General features: G+C 44.6%; 1 long non-coding RNA gene and 1 pseudogene across 1 annotated transcript in view; both read left to right on the top strand.

Moving 5' to 3' along the window:
- The first annotated feature begins 247 nt into the window (after positions 1-247).
- Positions 248-19,291, top strand: part of LOC144285064 (uncharacterized) — a 78,206-nt gene continuing 59,162 nt past the window's right edge. The window contains exons 1-3 of the long non-coding RNA XR_013353479.1: positions 248-392; positions 5,084-5,200; positions 8,289-8,365. This is a non-coding gene — a long non-coding RNA (uncharacterized LOC144285064). The remainder of the gene's footprint in view (positions 393-5,083; positions 5,201-8,288; positions 8,366-19,291) is intronic.
- On the top strand, positions 10,381-14,209 carry LOC144285062 (integrator complex subunit 4 pseudogene; annotated as a pseudogene).

The raw sequence follows: 19,291 nt of genomic DNA, 5'->3' as shown, positions 1-19,291 counted from the left end.
GGATGCGGTAACTGGGTCACAGGCATTAAGGAGGGCATGTGATGTGATAAGCACTGGTGTTACGCTATATGTTGGCAAATTGAATGTAAATTTTTTTTAAAAGTAGCTAGAAGAGTGAATCTTTAAAATTCTTATCACAGGAAAAAACTTTTGTAACTGCATGGTGGCAGATGTTAACTTACTGCCATGATCATTTTACAGTTATATACAAACAATGAAATCGTTATGCTGTGCAAACCAAAAAAACTTAGAACGCAATTTTGTTTTTCCCAGTTGGAGTCATTCGATTACCAGTTTGCGGCCAAGAATGTGCAGAGAGACACATCATAGATAACTTTTTTGTGAAGGACACTACTGAGGTTCCCAGCAGTATAGTAGAAAAGTGTAATCAGGTAAGCGTATTAATTAAGTCTTAAATGTTTTGCCTCCTTCTATTGAGACGTCCTAAACTCCTGACAGACTCTAAAATAAAAGGTGTTTGGGATCCCTGGGTGGCGCAGCGGTTTGGCACCTGCCTTTGGCCCAGGGCGCGATCCTGGAGACCCGGGATCGAATCCCACATCAGGCTCCCGGTGCATGGAGCCTGCTTCTCCCTCTGCCTATGTCTCTGCCTCTCTCTCTTTCTCTCTCTGTGACTATCATAAATAAATAAAAATTTTAAAAAAATAAATAAAAGGTGTTTGACATTGACCATTATGTCTGTCAATAATTATGTAATATTTTAAACAGGGCTTGGTGCCTTGGGAATAAACTTTCTAATTGTTGTGAAACCAGCTTTAAAGAATGAAAATGTAATTATGTCAGCTACAGTGTGAAGTACTTAAGACCTCTGAAAGTTCCCCTGTGAATACCAGTGATTTTTCTTTTTTGTCTTCCAGATTGTCATGTCACTTTGCTTCATATGTGATTATACTAGATAAACTTTGTTAGTTACATCACTTTATCAGATGAACTGTAGTAATGCATGTGAATGCTCAGTCCAGGAAATTCAAAAGTAAAGTAGTATAATCAACAGAGTAGTTATTATCCAATATGAATTGATGGTGATAAGATGAGAATTGAAGATATTCTTTTTTTTTAAGATTTTATTCATTAATTCATGAGAGATAGAGAGAGAGAGAGAAGCAGAGACACAGGCAGAGGGAGAAGCAGGGAACTTCAGGCTCCATGCAGGGAGCCTGAAGTGGGACTTGATCTCAGGACCCCGGGATCATGCACGCCCTGAGCTGAAGGCAGATGCTCAACTGCTAAGCCACCCAGATACCCCAGAGAATAGAAGGGATTCTAATCTGAAGGACAAATTTAAGAGGCTGCTTTATGCCTCTCTATAATATTAGTTTTGGTAAGTTTAGTTACTCTGTTTTTGTCACAGAAACATAATAGGAAGAAGTTATGATCCATTAAACTAGAGACAAAGTCCAAATTGACATGTTTGCTATAGATAAGCGAGGGGGAGTGTGTTAAACCTGGTTCAGGAATAGGGTACTTGGAGGAATATTTTGGGATTATTCATGGGAATATCATGGGAATATTCATGGGAATATCCCATGAAGATGGGAGAGATGATAATGTGGGATGAAGGAAGCACTAGGCAAAAGATAGAGAGATCTGAACTAGTCTGGTGGCAATAAGGAAAGGAAGGGAAGAAGTCCACACAGGGCTTGATATACCTGATTGGATGTGGAAGTGAGAGGAACCCCATTACTAGGATGGTGGTGCTTTTCACAGAGAGAAAGCGGGCAGAGAAGTGGTTAGAGAATTGGTTTTGAATATGATTGAGTTTGCCTGTAAGACTAAGGTAATGTCATCCATGGTCAAACTGGAGCTCTAAGGAAAGTCTGTAGCTGAAGAAGTTTAAAACCTTTTTGTTACAGATAATTTTAAGCATTACCAGGAGAGGGACAGTTTCACTTGACTCCCATGTACAGGTTACCTAGTTTAGTAGTCATCAATTCTTGTTTTATGTTTAACCTGATAGCACCCTCCCCCTGACCACACCACACATTATATTTTGTTGAAGTTATTCCCAGACATTATATCCTCTAACCCATAAGTCATTTTCTATGGGAAAATAAGTTTTATAAACATAACCACATTAATTTCGTATGTAAATAAAATTACAGTAATTCCTTAATATATCAAACATCCAGTGATAACGTATCTAATTGTTGTGGTTTCTTTTTTTAAAACAGTGGTTTGTAAGGATCCAATAAGGTCTACACAATTGACGTCTCAACCCTGTATTTTAATTAATCTCAAATTACCTTTTCACTTTATTGGTTTTCTTTTTCCTCCCTTTTAACCTATTTGTTAGATAAACTGGGTCTTATTCTTGTAAAGTTAGCCTTGTTCTGCATTTTGCTGACCATCTTCATGAAGTCACTTATGTACACTGGCAATAAAAATGTAGAGACTGATTTAGTTTCAGGTTCCATTGGGTGAGGGGTTGGTGGTATAAGAATACTTTCATCTGGGCAGCCCTGGTGGCTCAGCGGTTTAGTGCCACCTTCAGCCTAGGATGTGATCCTGGAGACCTAGGATCGAGTCCCACGTCAGGCTCCCTGCGTGGAGCCTGCTTCTCCCTCTGCCTGTGTCTTTGCCTCTCTCTCTACCTGTGTCTTTCATGAATAAATAAATAAAATATTTAAAAAAAAATACTTTCATCCATATGTCTGAGTATACTTCAATCAGGAGGCATAGGAGTTGGGTTCTCTTTCTTTTTTCTGATGTCAGTGGCCATTAATTATCACTGCCATGATCCCATATTATATTAGGCACTTGGAAAATTGTGCCATTCTCATTCTGTTATTTCCCCTGTTTTTCTTAACTGGAAGAGAAACCAAAGGCTTCCTTCATTTATTCTTTGGTTATAAAGGAAAGGTAGATTAGACACTTGATTTATTTTTCCTTTATTTGCTGATTTTTAGAGTAGTAACCTAGTTTCTTAGCATTCTGCAGAGGTTGACTAACAAGTGGGTGTGTGTGGGTGTGTGTTATTATGAATTAATGGATTTTTAACCCAAAATGTGTTGTAGTAGTTGTTCTTATTGATGCTCAAATTGTGCCATCTTGGCAAAAGGAGCCTCACATTGATTCCTGAGTCATTCTGATACAATTGCAGTTAGTCACTGCTGTCTCCCTTCCTTTCTCTTTTCACAAGATATTAGGGGCTTTGATTCCTTTTAGCTGGAAATGCTATCTATCTGGAGACCACAGTATGGGTGCCAAGGGTACTCATCACCACTGAGTTGGTCATATTTCTAGGCCTTGAAGGAGAATGATTTAGCAAATACTTTTTATTGAAAAAAGAGAAGTGACTGCACTTAACTGTATCAAGCACTGAGTGATGTATAGAATTGTTGGATCATAAAATTGTACACCTGAAACTAATATAACACTATGTTAATTACATTTGAATAAAAAAGAATAAACAAGTCCATCAGGTTTGGTCTTGAATTTAGGCCACATAGTATCTCCTGGGGAACAGGCAAAGGATCCTCTCTAAAGCATCTTTTTATTAAGAAGCTCATCAACCTCAAACACATGAAATTTTAAATACCTGCAATAGAGAGAGTCTCTGAAATCTTTAAGTGTCAGGGAAGGGGATAAACAGAATACAAAGTAAGTATTAGATGATAGAAAACTGTTAAGCTTAGTAAGGAAGCTAGTGTTTTTAAGAAGGCTAGGATTTTAGAAAAGTGATGGTGCAAATTTTTAACAGAAAAGTAAGCAAGTTTAGTCTTAGTATATTAATATATTAACCAAGTGAACAGATTTCTGGAGCAAAAATGTGAGAAATGACCCGAGAAGCTCTGACAGCAAGTGGCTATACCAAAAAAATTAAAACCATGTCCCCCCTAGTGCCAAAACCACCAGATGATAGTGTAAAAATTCAGTGTACAATTATTCGTTTTATGTGATCCCAAATGTCCAAAGTCATGTTTCTGTTGCTGTTATTTTTTTCCACAGAACTAATAGTTTGACCTGGTGTCCTATAGAGTATGTGAGAAATAAGGGTTTGTAGCTATGCAAAGTCTTTAGATGGAGTTTAGGAACAAGATAAGAGTGACAATTCTGACCATTTCATTTAATGTTACACTGTACCACAGTCCCGAAGAGTGCATTATATACAAAGGAAATCCAACAGAATAATTAACTGTGTTCCCCTTTTTTTTCTAATGCTGGCATCCCTATTTAGTGATTTAAGTGACCTTGCACTTTTAAACCACATTATGTAAATTACTGAAATGATTTTTATGAAAAATTAATAAAACTGGTTATCTTCTACATTACTATTTCCCTGGAGCTACTCTTGAGTTATTTACATGGTTTGTCAGGGGTTATCATGTTCACTTCCAAGTTAAATTTTTTAAAGTGCTATATTTTATGTTGCTTAAAGCTTACTGCATTTAAGGCATAATAACATCAAGAGGTTGTTTTGTTTTTTTGTTTTTAGTTTTTTTTTTTTTAACTCTTCCCATTTTTCCCAAAGGCATATATTTGTGACCTCTATGATGGCACAACTACCTGATGTTTAAAAGTGATCTTTAAAATATATGTTTACAGGGGCACCTGGGTGGCTCAGTGGTTGAACCTCTGCCTTTCTCAGGTCATGATCCCAGGGTTCAAGTCCCACATCAGGCTCCCTGCATGGAGCCTGCTTCTCCCTCTGCCTCTCTGTCTCTCATGAATAAATAAAATCTTAAAAAAAAATTTTAAAAAAATGCATTGCTTCCTAGTTATGAAATTGTAAAATAATAAATAAATCTGCTTAGATAGATCTGTGATTACTTTTTGCCAGGTTGGCCAAGTGACCTAAGATGCTAAAACCATGCATGATGTTTATCTTTCCAAAATTTCCAAATTAATTTAGAGTATCCATGAATAATATACCATAAAGACTCCCTCTTTCTTAGGGATAATTTGGAAAGCATGAAAAACCTGCCTTCTAGGGATATATTTGAGGGTTTTTTAAGATTATTATTTGTTTTTAATGATATCTTAAATAGTTTCTATTTTGGGGCTTTTCTTCATTTTAGATATATTAGCTTGAAATAATTAGCTTGTTTACTTGTCTTTCCAGGTACCATTTTATAGAAGAAGCTTTTCAGAATCAGAAAGTGATCATAGATACACTAATCACCAAACTGATGGAAAAAACAAAATACATAAAATTCACAGGAAATCAGATCCAAAACAGGTACATTTACATTTGTGATATTATTTAAAAAATCATTTTTATGTAATGTATTAAGTATATTCACCTTTAGAACAGACATTTTACTTAGCTGGTGGTGAAAATAAGCCTGGGTAAGCTGTTAGATGGCTCTAATAACACATAGTTTATCAGACTTCTCTAGAAACTTTTAAGTTCTGGAAAATGGGCTGAAAAGCATTCCTTTCAGCCATGAAATTTGAAAACTGTTACGGTAATAAACTACATTGAGTAACAGCTCATTTACCTAGCAGATATTGAAAATTTATAACTATCTGGTGTTTCAATTTTAAGGGAATACCAGGATTTAAAAACAAAATGAACTATTTTTGCAGGGAGCAAGAGACACGGAGGGAGACACAGAGCCCGAGAGAGGCTTCGTGCCTCCCTGAGCAGGAGTCCCTCGGGACTGAGCCGGCGGGAGGTGGGGGTGAGGGGGGTGGGGGCAAGGCCTCGCGCCCCAGGGCCCCAACCAGACTAGCGGGCGGAGGCGGGGCGGAGGCAGAGGCGGTCTCCGGTCTCCTCTAGGCTCCGCGGAGGGCGGGCCTCTGGGGGGGGGCGTGGCCGGAGCCTACCCGGCGCCTGACCCCAAGCGGACCCGAAGGGGGCCAGGGCGTGGCCGCGGGAGGAGCTGGGCGCAGAGGCGGCGACCCCGACCCGACCCGACCCGACCCGACCCGACCCGACCCACCATGGCTGTGGCAGGAGGTTGCGGGGCCGCGCCGCCGCTCCAGGCCCGCGGTTCCCAGCGCTGCGGGCTCCCGGCAGCGGCTCTGCAGGCCTCGGCCCCCGGAGCGCAGGTCGGCGTGGGCCCCGGGAGGCGTGAGGGGCCCCGGGGTGGCTGTGCGAGAGGCATCTGGCCCTCGCGTGTGGCGCGGCGGGTGCCCGGGAGGGACCGCGCGGGGGACAGCGGGCCTCGGGGGCCGCACGGAGGCGCCCCCGTGGCGAGCCCGGCGGACACCCTTTGGGCCGCCAGGGTGCCGGGCAGAGGGCTGCGCGGGGGAGGAGTGGTGGGACCTGTTCTCGGAGGGGGGTGGCGGCGGGGCCTCCTCCGGGTCAGGCCAGGTCTCCTCCGGGCGGCTCAGGGAGGGTGCGGGGCCCCTGCCCCGGGGCCCAGGGAGGGTGCCGCGGAGCCCCTGCGCGTGCGCTCAGAGGGGTTAGGGTGCAGGCACCGTCCACCGTCAGGGCAGGGCCTTGGGGCGGTGGCTTGAGGGCCTGGGCTGCTGGGCCCCAGGAGCCCCCCCAAGGCCCTGGCTCTTCTTCAGCCCCCGCCCCGCTCCCCCCTCCCCGCTCTCAGGTCCCTCCCTAAGTGCCCCAGCCTGGCCGGGAGCCCGCCCCCCGCCCTGGTCCCTATCCGGTGAGTACGGCTACCTCTGAAAGTTTTGCATTTTGAAAGCGAGCGTTCCCCTTTCTGCACATCCTCTCCAACACTTGTTTCCTGTCCGGACAATGTTGCCCATTCTCACCGCTGTGAGCTGGGATCTCCTTGTGGTTTTGATCTGTGTTTCCCTGATGGAAATACAGTGATGTGGCGCACTTTCTCATGGGCTTGTCGGCCACCTCTACATTTTGCTCTGTGCCGTTGCCATTGGTGTCTTTTGCCCATTTCCGGATTGGATGGTTGGTTTCTCTGCTGTGGAGTTGAATAGGTTCTTTAGAGATCTTGGATGCTGGCCCTTTATCCGACGGGTCATTTGCACGTAGCTGCTCCCATTCTGGAGGTTGTCCGTCGGTTTTGTTGAGTGTCTCTTTGGCTGTGCGGAAGCTTCTCATCCTGGTGAAGTCCCAATAGTTCATCTCTGCTTTTGTTTCTCTGGCCTTCATGGGTGTATCTTGCAAGAAGTTGCTGTGGCCAAGTTCGGGAAGGGCGTTGCCTGTGTTCTCCCCCAGGGTTTTGACGGAATCTCGTCTCACATTTACATCTTTCATCCATTTTGAGTTTATCTTTGTGTCTGGTGTGAGACAGTGGTCCAGGTTCACTCCTCTGCATGTGGCTGTCTGGAGTTCCCTGAGGCATTTATGGAAGAGACTTGTCTTTTTTCCAGTGGATGGTCTCTCCTGCTTGGTCGAATATATGGTCTTGACCATCAAGTTGAGGGTCCACTTCTGGATTCCTCTTCTGTTCCATTGATGGATGTGTCTGTTTTTGTGCCTGTACCACACTGTCTTGCTGAGCACAGCTTTGCAGCGCAAGCTGAAATCCGGCATTGTGCTGCCCCCCCGCTGTGGTCTTCTTGGCTACTATTCCTGTGGCCATTTGGGGTCCTTTCTGATTCCACACAAATCTTCAGATGATCTGTTCCAGCTCTCTGAGGAGAGTCCGTGGTATTTTTGATAGGGATTCTGTTAATTGTGTAAATTGCCCTGGGTCACGTGGACATTTTCCCTATATTCATTCTTCGGATCCATGAGCATGGAATAGTTTGCCATCTCTTTGTGTCTTCCTCAGTCTCTTTCAGACATGTTCTGTCGTTTTTTGGGTAGAGATCCTTTACCTCTTTGGTTAGGTTTATCCCTAGGTAGTGCATGCTTTTGGGTGCCATCGTAAATGGAGTTAACTCCTTAATTTCTCTTTCTTCAGTCTCATCGTTAGCGTCTAGAAAGGCCACTGATTTCTGGGCATTGATTTTGTACCCTGCCACACTGCCGAATTTGCTGTATGAGTTCTAGCAGTCTTGGGGTGGAGTCTTTTGGGTTTTCTAGGTGTACGGTATCATGTCATCTGCGAAGAGGGAGAGTTTGACTTCTTCTAGGCTGATTTGAATGCCTTCTGTTTCTTTTTGTTGCCTGATTCCTGAAGCTACGATGTCTAGTGTTATGTTGAATAGCAGTGGTGAGAGTGGACATCCCTGTCTCGTTCCTGATCTTCTTCGGGGAAAGGCTCCCAGCGTTTGCCCCTTGGGAATGATAATTTGCTGTGGGCTTTTCGTAGATGGCTTTGAAGATGCTGAGGAACGTTCCCTCTATCCCTATACTCTGAAGCATTTGGATCAGGAATGGATGCCGTATTTTGTCAAATGCTTTCTCTGCATCTATTGAGAGGATCATCTGGTTCTTGTTTTTTCTCTTGCAGATCTGATCAGTCACACAGAGTGTTTGCTGAGTGTTGAACCAGCCTTGCGTCCCGGGGATAAATGCCACCTGGTCACGGTGAGTAACTTCTCAATGTACCATTGGATCGTATTGGCTCGTATCTCGTTGAGAACGTTTGCATCCGTGTTCATCGGGGACATCGGTCTATAACTCTCCTTTTTGGTGGGGTGGGGTCTTTGTCTGCTTCTGGACTTCAGGTGATGCTGGCCTCATAGAACGAGTTTGGAAGTATTCCATCTCCAGAAGCTTCAGCTGGCCTCACTGTAGTCTCTGTGGCGGGCTCTTGATTTGGTTCAGGATGTAGCTCAGTGGCCAGAGTCGTTCGCTCCACTGAGGCAGGTGGCTGCTCCGGCATGTGCGGGAACCCGATAGCATGCACCTGGGCGTGCTCTTCCTCCAGGGTGGCCACGGGTACACGTAGCTCTTGCATGTCGGAACAGTGAGTCAGAGGTGTTACCACCACGTGCATTGGTTTGGTCTCAGCAGCTGGCTTCTCGGCTCGAGCCGTGACCAGCTCGATCACCTCTGGCTCTGAAGCTTTAGCAGGCCCCGAGGTAGGAGCTGGGGCCGGTTGTTGAGGTGGTTCAGGATATTGCACAGGGGCAGACACTAGTTGCTCCACTGAGCTGGGTGGCCGCTCCGGCATGTGGTGGACCCTGTGTAGCATGCACGGGGACATGATGTACCACAAGGGTGGCCAAGATTGCAGGTGGGTCCTCCTTGTCGAGAGAGTGAATCAGAGGCGTGACCACCTCGTGCATTGGCTTGGCCTCAGCAGCTGGCATCTGCGCTCTGGCCAAGCACTCAGCACCGACAGCCCTGCCCAGCTCGATCACCTCAGGCCCAGAAGCTTCATCAGGCCCCACCTTCGGAGCTGGGGTGGGCTACTGACGTGGTTCATGATGTTGCTCAGGGACCGAAGCTGGTTGCTGCACTGAGGCAGGTGACTCCTTTGGCATGGCATGCCGGGGACATTGATAGTGGGTGCCCGGGGGAGCTCTTCTTGCAGGGTAGCCAAGTGTGCAGGTGGCTCCTCCAGGTCGGGACAGTGAATCAGAGGTGTGACTGCCATGTAAATTGGCTTGGCCTCAGCAGCTGGCATCTCGGCTCGGGCCAAGCACTCAGCACCAACTGCCATGCCCGGCTCGAACTGCTCAGGCCCATAAGCTTCAGCTCGCCCCAGTGTAGTAGCTCTGGCGGGCTCTTGATTTCATTTAGGATGTTGCTCAGTGCCCGAAATCGGTACTCCACTGAGGCAGGTGGCTGCTCCGTCATGTGGGGGATCCTGATAGCAGGCCCCTTGGCGTGGTCTTCCTCCAGGGTGGCTGTGGGTACAGGTACTTTTTCACATTTGAAATACATTATTGCCTATTTGCTTATGTTAAAAAAGTAACTGTGTCCAAGACAAAGATTCTTATTTACTGATGCATTTAAATCTTTCTCATAATGGTCTATGGCATTTAATGTAGTAGGGAAATTGTTCATATTGGTGCCTCCAGCAGCTTTTCCTTCTGTACTTGTGGTGTTCCTGTTTATATCATTCGGATATCTTTTGAAAAACAATGACATTCTTTAGAATCCTGAAGATTTACCTGGTGTTTTGTTTTTTGTTTTTTGTTTTTTTTTTTTTAGTGTCATACATTTCCATTTATTGGACCTACTGAATACATCAGTTAAATGTTTGCTTATTTTACATAAAGGGCCCGTTTTCTTTTTTTTTGAATTTTTAATTTTTTACTGGAGTTCACTTTGTCCACATATAGCGCAACACCCAGTGCTCATCCCGCCAAGAGCCCCCCTCATTGCCCATCACCCAGTCACCCCACCCCTTCCACCCACTTCCCCTTCCACTACCCCTTGTTTGTTTCCCAGAGTTAGGTGTCTCCTGTTTTGTCACCCTCACTGATACTTTCACTCATTTTCTCTGCTTTGCCTTTATTCCCTTTCCCTAATTTTTATATTTCCCAAATGAATGAGACCATATAATGTCCTTTTCCGATTGACTGTTTTCACTCAGCATAATAGCCGGGACAGCTGCACCCCAATGTTTATAGCAGCAATGTCCACAATAGGCAAACTGTGGAAGGAGCCTCGGTGTCCATCGAAAGATGATGGGTCAAGAAGCTGTGGTGTGGCGGGCAGTCATGGCGGCTCACCTAAAGAAACGAGTGTACGAGGAATTCACTAAGGTGGTCCAGCAACAACAGGAGGAAATTGCAACCAAGAAACTGCGATTGACAAAACCAAGTAAATCTGCAGCACTCCACATAGATCGGTGTAAAGCTCCCTCCCCAGCGGATGCTTTGCAGTATCTACTCCAGTTTGCCAGAAAGCCTGTTGAAGCAGAAAGTGTGGAAGGAGTAGTCAGGATTCTCTTGGAACATTGTTACAAGGAGAATGATCCATCTGTGAGACTGAAAATTGCATCATTGTTGGGTTTATTATCAAAGACTGCAGGATTTTCACCAGACTGCATTATGGATGATGCCATTAACATCCTGCAGAATGAAAAGTCTCATCAAGTCCTTGCTCAACTGTTGGACACCTTGCTTGCAATTGGCACCAAACTCCCAGAGAATCAAGCTATCCAGATGGGATTAGTTGATGTAGCCTGCAAGCACCTCACAGATACGTCTCCTGGTGTAAGAAATAAGTGCCTGCAATTACTTGGCAATCTTGGCTCTTTGGAGACAAGTGTCACAAAAGATGGAGAAGGCCTAGCTGTCAGAGATGTCCAGATTATAGGGGATTACTTCAGTGACCAAGACCCACGTGTCAGAACAGCGGCTATAAAAGCCATGTTGCAGCTTCATGAAAGAGGACTGAAATTACACCAAGCAATTTATAATCAGGCCTGTAAATTGTTGCCTGATGACTATGAACAAGTGCGCAGCGCTGCAGTCCAACTTATCTGGGCTGTCAGTCAGCTCTATCCTGAAAGCACTGTCCCCATTCCTTCTTCTAATGAAGAAATTTGCTTAGTTGATGATGCATTTGGAAAAATTTGTCCCATGGTCAGTGATGGCTCCTGGGTGGTTCGAGTCAGGCTGCAAAGCTATTGGGCTCAATGGAACAAGTCAGTTTTCACATCTTGGAGCAGACGCTCGACAAGAAGATCATGTCAGATCTCAGGAGAAAACGCACTACACATGCACATGCCAAGGAACTTTACAGGTCAGGAGAGTTTTCCAGTGGCAGAAAGTGGGGAGGTGATGCTCCCAAAGACGAAATAGATACAGGAGCTGTGAACTTGATTGAGTCAGGAGCTTGTGGAGCCTTTGTTCCTGGATTGGAAGATGAGATGTATGAGGTCCGCATTGCTGCTGTGGAGGCTCTCTGCATGCTGGCCCAATCTTCACCTTCTTTTGCGGAGAAGTGCCGCCCTGATTTCCCGGTTGACATGTTTAATGATGAAATTGAGGAAGTATGTCTGCAGTCCATACACAGTATGAGAAAAATTTCTAATAATATCACTCTCCGAGAGGATCAGCAGTGTCCTGGCTGTGTTAGAGGATTCGTCCAGAGATATTCGAGAGGCTGGCTCTTCACGAACTTTTATGCTGTACTAATGTTTCGACTAAAGAAGGGATTCATCTCGCACTGGCGGAGCTGCTGAAAAATTTAACCAAGTACCCTACTGATAGGGACTCTATATGGAAGTGCTTGAAGTTTCTGGGAAGTCGGCATCCAACCCTGGTGCTTCCCTTGGTGTCAGAGCTCCTGAGCACCCATCCATTTTTTGACACAGCTGAACCAGATATGGATGACCCAGCTTACATTGCAGTTTTGGTTCTTATTTTTAATGCTGCTACAACCTGTCCAACAATGCCAGCACTGTTCTCAGATCATACCTTCAGGCATTATGCCTACCTCCGAGACAGTCTTTCTCATCTTGTTCTTGCCTCAAAGTTACCAGGTAGAAAACTAGTGTCATCGGCCGTTTCTCCCGGTATTGCGCCCCATGAGGACCCGTCCCATCAGTTCCTGCAGCAGAGCCCTGAAAGGGTGTACAGTCTTCAGAGCACCGGGCCCCTCAGGGAACCCAGAAGCTGCTGGAGTTCACCATCCAGGATCTGCAAAGACTTGGAGAAGTTGCTGACTTCTCGGCTACCTATCTTCGGTGTCAGCTTCTTCTCATCAAGGCCTTGCAAGGAAAGCTGTGTAATGTGGCTGCCCCTTTATATTTGAAGCAGAGTGACTTGGCCTCCGCAGCAGCAAAACAGATCATGGAAGAGACCTACAAAATGGAGTTCATGTACAGTTGTGTGGAGAAGAAACAGGTGGTGATTATACATCACATGAGGCTGCAGGCCAAAGCTTTGCAACTTATAGTAACAGCACGGACTACTCGAGAAGTTGACCCCTTATTTGGGATGTGTGAAAACTTTTTACAGGAAGTGGACTTCTTTCAGAGGTGTTTTATTGCTGATTTGCCCCCACCTACAGGACAGCTTTGTGGACAAACTTCTTGACCTTATGCCCCGACTCATGACATCCAAGCCTGTGGAAGTGGTCAAAATTCTACAGACCATGCTGAGGCAGAGTACCTCCTTGCACCTCCCCCTTCCAGAGCAGATCCACACACTTCAGCCACCATCATTGAGCCAGCAGGCGAGTCAGACAACCCTTTGCGGTTTACATCTGGATTGGTTGTGACCTTGGATGTCGATGCGACCCTGGAACATGTGCAGGACCCTGAGAGTGCTGTGAAGGTCCAGGTCTTCTATCCAGATGGCCAGGCTCAGATGATTCATCCTAAGCTGGCAGACTTGCAGAATCCTGGCCCACCCAGGGCGCCACCGGCTTATCACTCAGGTGTACCTCTCCCATACTGCCTGGACAGAACCATGCCAGGTGGAAGTGAGGCTGCTACTGGCCTACAACTCCAATTCCCGCATTCCAAAATCCCCCTGGATTGAAGGTGGCAAAGTGTCCCCCCAGGTGGAAACCAGCATCGAGGGCACCATCCCCTTCAGCAAGTCTGTGTACGTTTACATAATGCCCAAACCCGCAAGGCGCTGAGTCACAAGCATTGTGTAGAGCTGAAGCTGAGAAAGACCTTCTTAGGTAGCAGAGTGAGCCCGAAGCCTAGAGCACTTCACCTGGAGCCGGCATATGGGCATGAGCACCATCACCCTTATCGTCTCATCTGGTATCAAACACAAAATAAATTATTTTGCATTAAAAAATCAAAAACCTTCAAGTCCACACCTCTTCCTTCCCTGACTCCCCCCACCACCTCTATAAAGTTGAGAAAACAACAACAACAACAAAAGAAGCTGTGGTCTTACAGCTTACAATGGAATATTACTCAGCCATTAGAAACGACAAACGCCATGAAAGGAGAGTGACGTTTGGTTCTACTTGTTGGGTTCATGCTGTTGTACGTATGTGTGCAGCCAACCAGCAGTGCTCGTTATGTACCAGATCATCTACTAAGAAGGGTCTTTTACTCAAAACCAGGAAAGAGGAGAGAGAAAGAACTAGTTTCGAGAGCTTTTTGATTTGGAAAAAGCATTCCAAAAATCACGATTTTCATTATACAGTAAGGGAGTAGCTTCCTTTCTGTGTTCATTCTCGTGAGGATTAACGATAGAGGGAGTCCTGTGAAATGAAGACCACTTTGTATTCCAATTTACTTCCTGGAATTTCTTAATTGTTTCCTTTTTTTTTTGGTTTTTACTGACATTCAAAAACTGAAAAACTTCTGGCTCATAACTTTGTTGCAATTCTAGGTCCCTGCAGCAACAAAAGGAAATCGTCGTATTAGGACTAGAAGTTTAAGTGAGTCCTAAAGTATTGGAAGAAAATTCTAAACTATACATTGAGCTTCTACAAGGAAAAGATTGAGTTTATTTATTTTTTTTTAATTTTTTATTTATTTATGATGGTCACAGAGAGAGAGAGAGAGAGAGGGAGAGGCAGAGACACAGGCAGAGGGAGAAGCAGGCTCCATGCACTGGCAGCCCGACATGGGATTCGATCCCGGGTCTCCAGGATCACGCCCTGGGCCAAAGGCAGGCACCAAACCGCTGCGCCACCCAGGGATCCCCAAGATTGAGTTTAAACAAAAGAGCCTGAGCTAATTCTTCAAGAAGGTTTGTTACCTTGAATTCAGAGCCCTTTTACGAGTATATTAGAAAAATAAGTAGTCCCACAATGTCCGTCGATTCATGTATTAATGAGATGAGAGCTAACATTAATGAAAGTAACTCTAAAGTAGTTGACTGCCAAGCTGATTGTTAAATTGGTTATTATGGAAACAGGAGAACCAACTCACACACTTAGAAATGAGGTCCCAGACTGGAAGCACTGGGAAATGTAGCTGCTCATAATCTAAGTTAAATAATTCCTTGACAATCTGAGTAGATCTATATCAACATGGCGGTCTTATACGTAATTTAGGGTGTTTAGTAGGAAATTATCGAATGGACTTCATGATTCCCTAGAGCTTATTTTTGAGAGGTGCTAGTGAATCAGGAGGGAAAAAAAATGAATGCTCAAAAAAGTCCTATTTCCATCTTACACATTTGGGGAAACTGTAAGAATATGTCCAAAAAATCTTGGTCTTCAATAGTTTTATATACAGTAATAACTAACACCATAAAATAGCACTTATTTAGATAGAATTGATGGTAGACGTGGCAGTACACATCCTTTTCTACAATGTCTGAGCGTTTGTAGTACTTCAGACCTTTCCATCAGGCGTCAACATTAAATATTGAATACCTCTAGAAAGTGTGAAAATAATTTTGTCTTTGGAAGTAGTTAACGTGAAGGTTTTCCGTGTGTCCCATTGGACTTTTCTAGTGATGATCCTCCTAGGATGCTTTATCAGTAGGTGTCTCGATTTTATGGACTAAAAAACTGATATTTTCTTTTATAGTTGAAATCTGTAAATCATCTTCATACTTAATTTTCTATGTCCTTTCATAGCAAAAAGTAAGCAAAATATGCCAAGACAATGATGGTGCCCCCACCAAACCTTGAGCCATAACCGTTAAGGAACAAGAACTGTCGGAGATCTATGTGTGTGTATCTGTACGTACATCCATGCATACATGACAAGATTTAACAGAAATCACAATTCGGACATCATCTGTGGTTTATGTCACAGCTCTTCTCTGTCGTCAGCCTCTGTTTTTCTCTTTGGGCTTTCGTTGAAAAATACTTGGCCTCATGTCTTTCGCTCTGAGACTTTAACTGTAATCCTTGAATTCTTAATTTCAGTTCAGAAACCCTAGTCTTAGAACTCATGAGTCTCCAGATTTCCATGACTGTCACCAAAAGTTGAAAATCCTATAGGTTTGCCCTTTTTTTTTTTTTAAACTAAAGACTTAAAAGAAAGAAAAGGAAAAAAAATGCTTCTTTCTGTCTTGACAAACATGAGGAAGAAACTGCAATCAGGAATACAGGTGGAAGCAACTCCTTCTGTAGCCTCCCCTTGTAGTTTTAAAAGAGCTTTGTCATGTGGTTAATGATGGAGAAAGTTGACAACATGCATTGTATATGTCTGCTGTCCGCAAAGTGTATTGTGTGACCGTATTTTTTTCCCAGTCATTGAAAGGATTCTCCCAGTGTGATACTCTTAATTTAAAAAGAGTGGTTTTTTCTCCTTTAAAATAGTCCTCATTTGGAACTGGAGGGTATGACGGTGAGTGAAGTAAGTCATTCGGAGAAGGACAAACATTGTAATGTCTCATTCATTTGGGGCATATAAAAATAGTGAAAAGGAAGAAAGGGGAAAGGAGAAAAAATGAGTGGGAAATATCAGAAAGGGAGACAGAACGTGAGAGACTCCTCACTCTGGAAAACGAACAAGGGGTGGAAGAAAAGGAGGTGGGGTGGGGGTGTGGGGTGACTGGGTGACGAGCATTGAGGGGGCACTTGATGGAATGAGCGCTGGGTGTTATGCTATATGTTGGCAAACTGAACTCCAATAAAAAAATCATTATTTTATGACATTTATAAAATGCAGTAAAAGATAAGGAAACCATCCTGAGAGGCAGGATGCCTCTCTCATTTGGCCATCTTTTTAACATGTTCTACTTATTTTCCTCCCTTATTATTTAAGGCTTTTTTGTATGTATGCACTGACTTTTTTTATCAGCTCTATTTTTGAGGAATAAGCTCTTCAATTTATAGGTGCTGTATCTTTTATAGTCATAAGTTCATTGGTTTCTAGAAATACACATTTGCTTCCATGTATCCATTAGAGTGCAACGATACTGAACTCCTATGGGATTTTTCACTGATGAAAGTTGTTTTTATACTTACCTGTTGTATTGAAGCAGGTCTGAAGACCAGGAAGAAAGCTGACTAGTGATCTGAATTGCAAAATGTTGAGAACTAACCAGTGGGTTGTCATGGTGCCTAATGACTCTTTGTGTGTGTGTGTGTGCGCGCCTAATGACTCTTAAGTACAAAGGAAGTAGAGGGGGAGGTAGGAGGGTAGCAGGACTTAGCCTAGGAGAAGCTGATAGATAGATGTCAGGATTTTCGAGGAAGAGGAGCTGGGCAGGAAGGGATTCTAAGGAAGGAGTGTGAGGAGGAGAACCCATCTAGGCTGCAAGAGAGGAGTGGGGCGGTCCGTGGAATAGAGGAGGTGCCATCAGTTCCCATCACCGCTACTGGGGAGGGGAAGCTGGCCCCCGAGTAGGAAGGCACAATGGAGTCGGTCGCCCCCGTGTCCAACAAGAAAGAGATGGGCTTCCCCGCTCCCTGGAGCAGGACCCTGGGCTTGGCCTGGGTTAGGGGGTGTCCAAGTCTGGGCCCCGTCAGTCATCGTCCAGTCCGAGTAGTTGAAAGGCTGGACTTCCCGGCTCAGGGTTTCCTCTGTGTGGAGGCGCCGAGGATCCCCCGAGACCCGGGCAGGCGAATTTCCAGGGGCCCATCGTTGGACATTGAGGGCATTGCCGCGTTGGCTCCTTGGGATTGGGACATTGACGGGCCCATTGTCCCTCGGTGCCGCATCTGAAGCAGGCCCCGGGCGGGGTTCGGTCGGTTCCCCCTTTCTGCGAGCTCGCGGAGCCCGCCGGCCGCAGGGCTGCCACCGAGGCTTGGGTCTGGAGTTGGACCTTCTGCTGGAGCCTGGCCTGCCTCTTAAGTTCAGCCACTTCCTCTCGGGTGTTAAGGACTTTAAATGCCATTTTCACCAGGTCGGGCATGGGAGTTTGAGGACCCTCCTCGGTCTTTAGTTTTCTGCGGATATCGGAGGAGGACTGATACACCACTGCAGTGGTAATCCACGTTAGCGCATCTGTAAGGACCAGTAGGGGGGATCAAGGTGAGACTCTGGAACAGTCTGCGTGGGAAAAACATGACTCATGATGCTGGGAGTGGCATGCACACGAAGATTTTCTTACCCTTTAAGTTTCATGGCAGAAGTCTCTCTTTTTATTCAAGTCTGATTCATAAAACACAAACCAGTACGTAAATTTCTCATGAGAAACTTTCCATGAAATGGTATAAGGAAAGAGGTCTTACAGGTGTTTCTTCCGCAAGTTCTGAAGTTCTGCGTTTTCAAGTGTGACCTTTGGTGGTTGATTTTTCTTCTGTTTTCCTTATGAGGAGAACATTTTTAAAGGAGACTGCATGATTCAGAGCTGTTTTATGAAAGTTCCTTAAGAACGACAAAATGAAAAGAAGGACACCATTTCCTGTAGCTTCACTCTGAGGGACACAACCCCTCTGTCTCTGGCTTGTGATGCTTCCACGGCGCACTCCTGCAAGGATGGGAGCTTGCTGTCTTGTCGCTGGTCTGGGGTGGGATTAGGGATGACCCACAGGTGAAGGTGACAGCGGGAAAGCTCTCGTAAGCCCTGGTTTTAATCTGGTTCTGAGTTCAACTGTGGAGTCTTGCCGAAACCCAGGTTTTGTTCTCAGCTTTGTTCTAGGGGTTCACTAGCTCATGACAGAGTTCAGGAACTGGGTGAGTAGTAAGGAAGCCGTCTCCGTTGGAAGAAAAGCGTCTTTATGATCTCCTATCTATGGGCTCATTTTCTAATTTAGGAAGCACCGTCAGGGAGTCTTGTGGGCTCTCAACCTTAATTCCGTTTTCACCTAAGAACGACTTTTGCTCTGAACTCCCAGAAGAATGACAGGACGTTTGGAATTTCTGTTTAGATTTACATAGTGTTGCTGCTTTAAAAGCAATATTTAGTTCTTTACTCGGCCTAATGGTTTTCTATTTTTTCTTACATATGCAAATGAATTAAAATCTAGGAATGCAGTTGACATCCAATCATAATGATCATTTGTTAGTTAATTCAGTCTATAACACTTTGATCCCTAGGGATTTAGCTGTGCTTTTATGAGTTTTCCCGTAAGATTGCCCACAAATTTTTATGTTGACTAAAATTGTAAGTGGTTTAAACTGTTCAAACAAATTACTTAGCAATTAAACCTCCAGCAAAATTGTAATTCATTTTAAGTTTAGCACAGAGGTTTGATGCTCTTTCTGAGCAAAACAACGGAACATAACGGTAAAATACGGAAATTCGGTATTTTGCGTGAACTGTTTCCAACAGGACAAAAACATTCCCAGCACTGGGCATAGCAAAGCCTTCCACTAATGTGAATCAATTTTGTAGCGAAGGATCACTTGGGAGGATTCCTGCTTTTGAGTTTTATCCAGATTTCATTCTTGAAGCACCCTTTCCATAAATTTGTGTTTTATTCCTAATTTGTCGTACTTCACCTTTTGATATTTAAACAACTCACATGCAGCTAACCGAAGTCACGGTAGTATTCGCTTCTCTATCAGGTTATCACCTGCTATGTTGAGAATTGCAAAGCCAGAGCACATTACAAAGAGTCAGTTGGACTTTGATACCCAAAATTGCATTTATGAGGTTCACACTCCTTTGTATTTCACCAGATAGAGACAGCAACAGTGTTCTCATGTAATGTGTGCTTCAGCCTCTGTGCCAAAATTTATAGTGTCTGGATTTTAATATGTAGTGTTGATCTGTTAACCAAAGT

Source organism: Canis aureus, chromosome 15, assembly GCF_053574225.1.
Source record: "Canis aureus isolate CA01 chromosome 15, VMU_Caureus_v.1.0, whole genome shotgun sequence".
NCBI lineage: Eukaryota > Metazoa > Chordata > Mammalia > Carnivora > Canidae > Canis > Canis aureus.
Note: the sequence above shows the minus strand (reverse complement) of the source record. Positions and strands in the feature narration are given on the sequence as shown.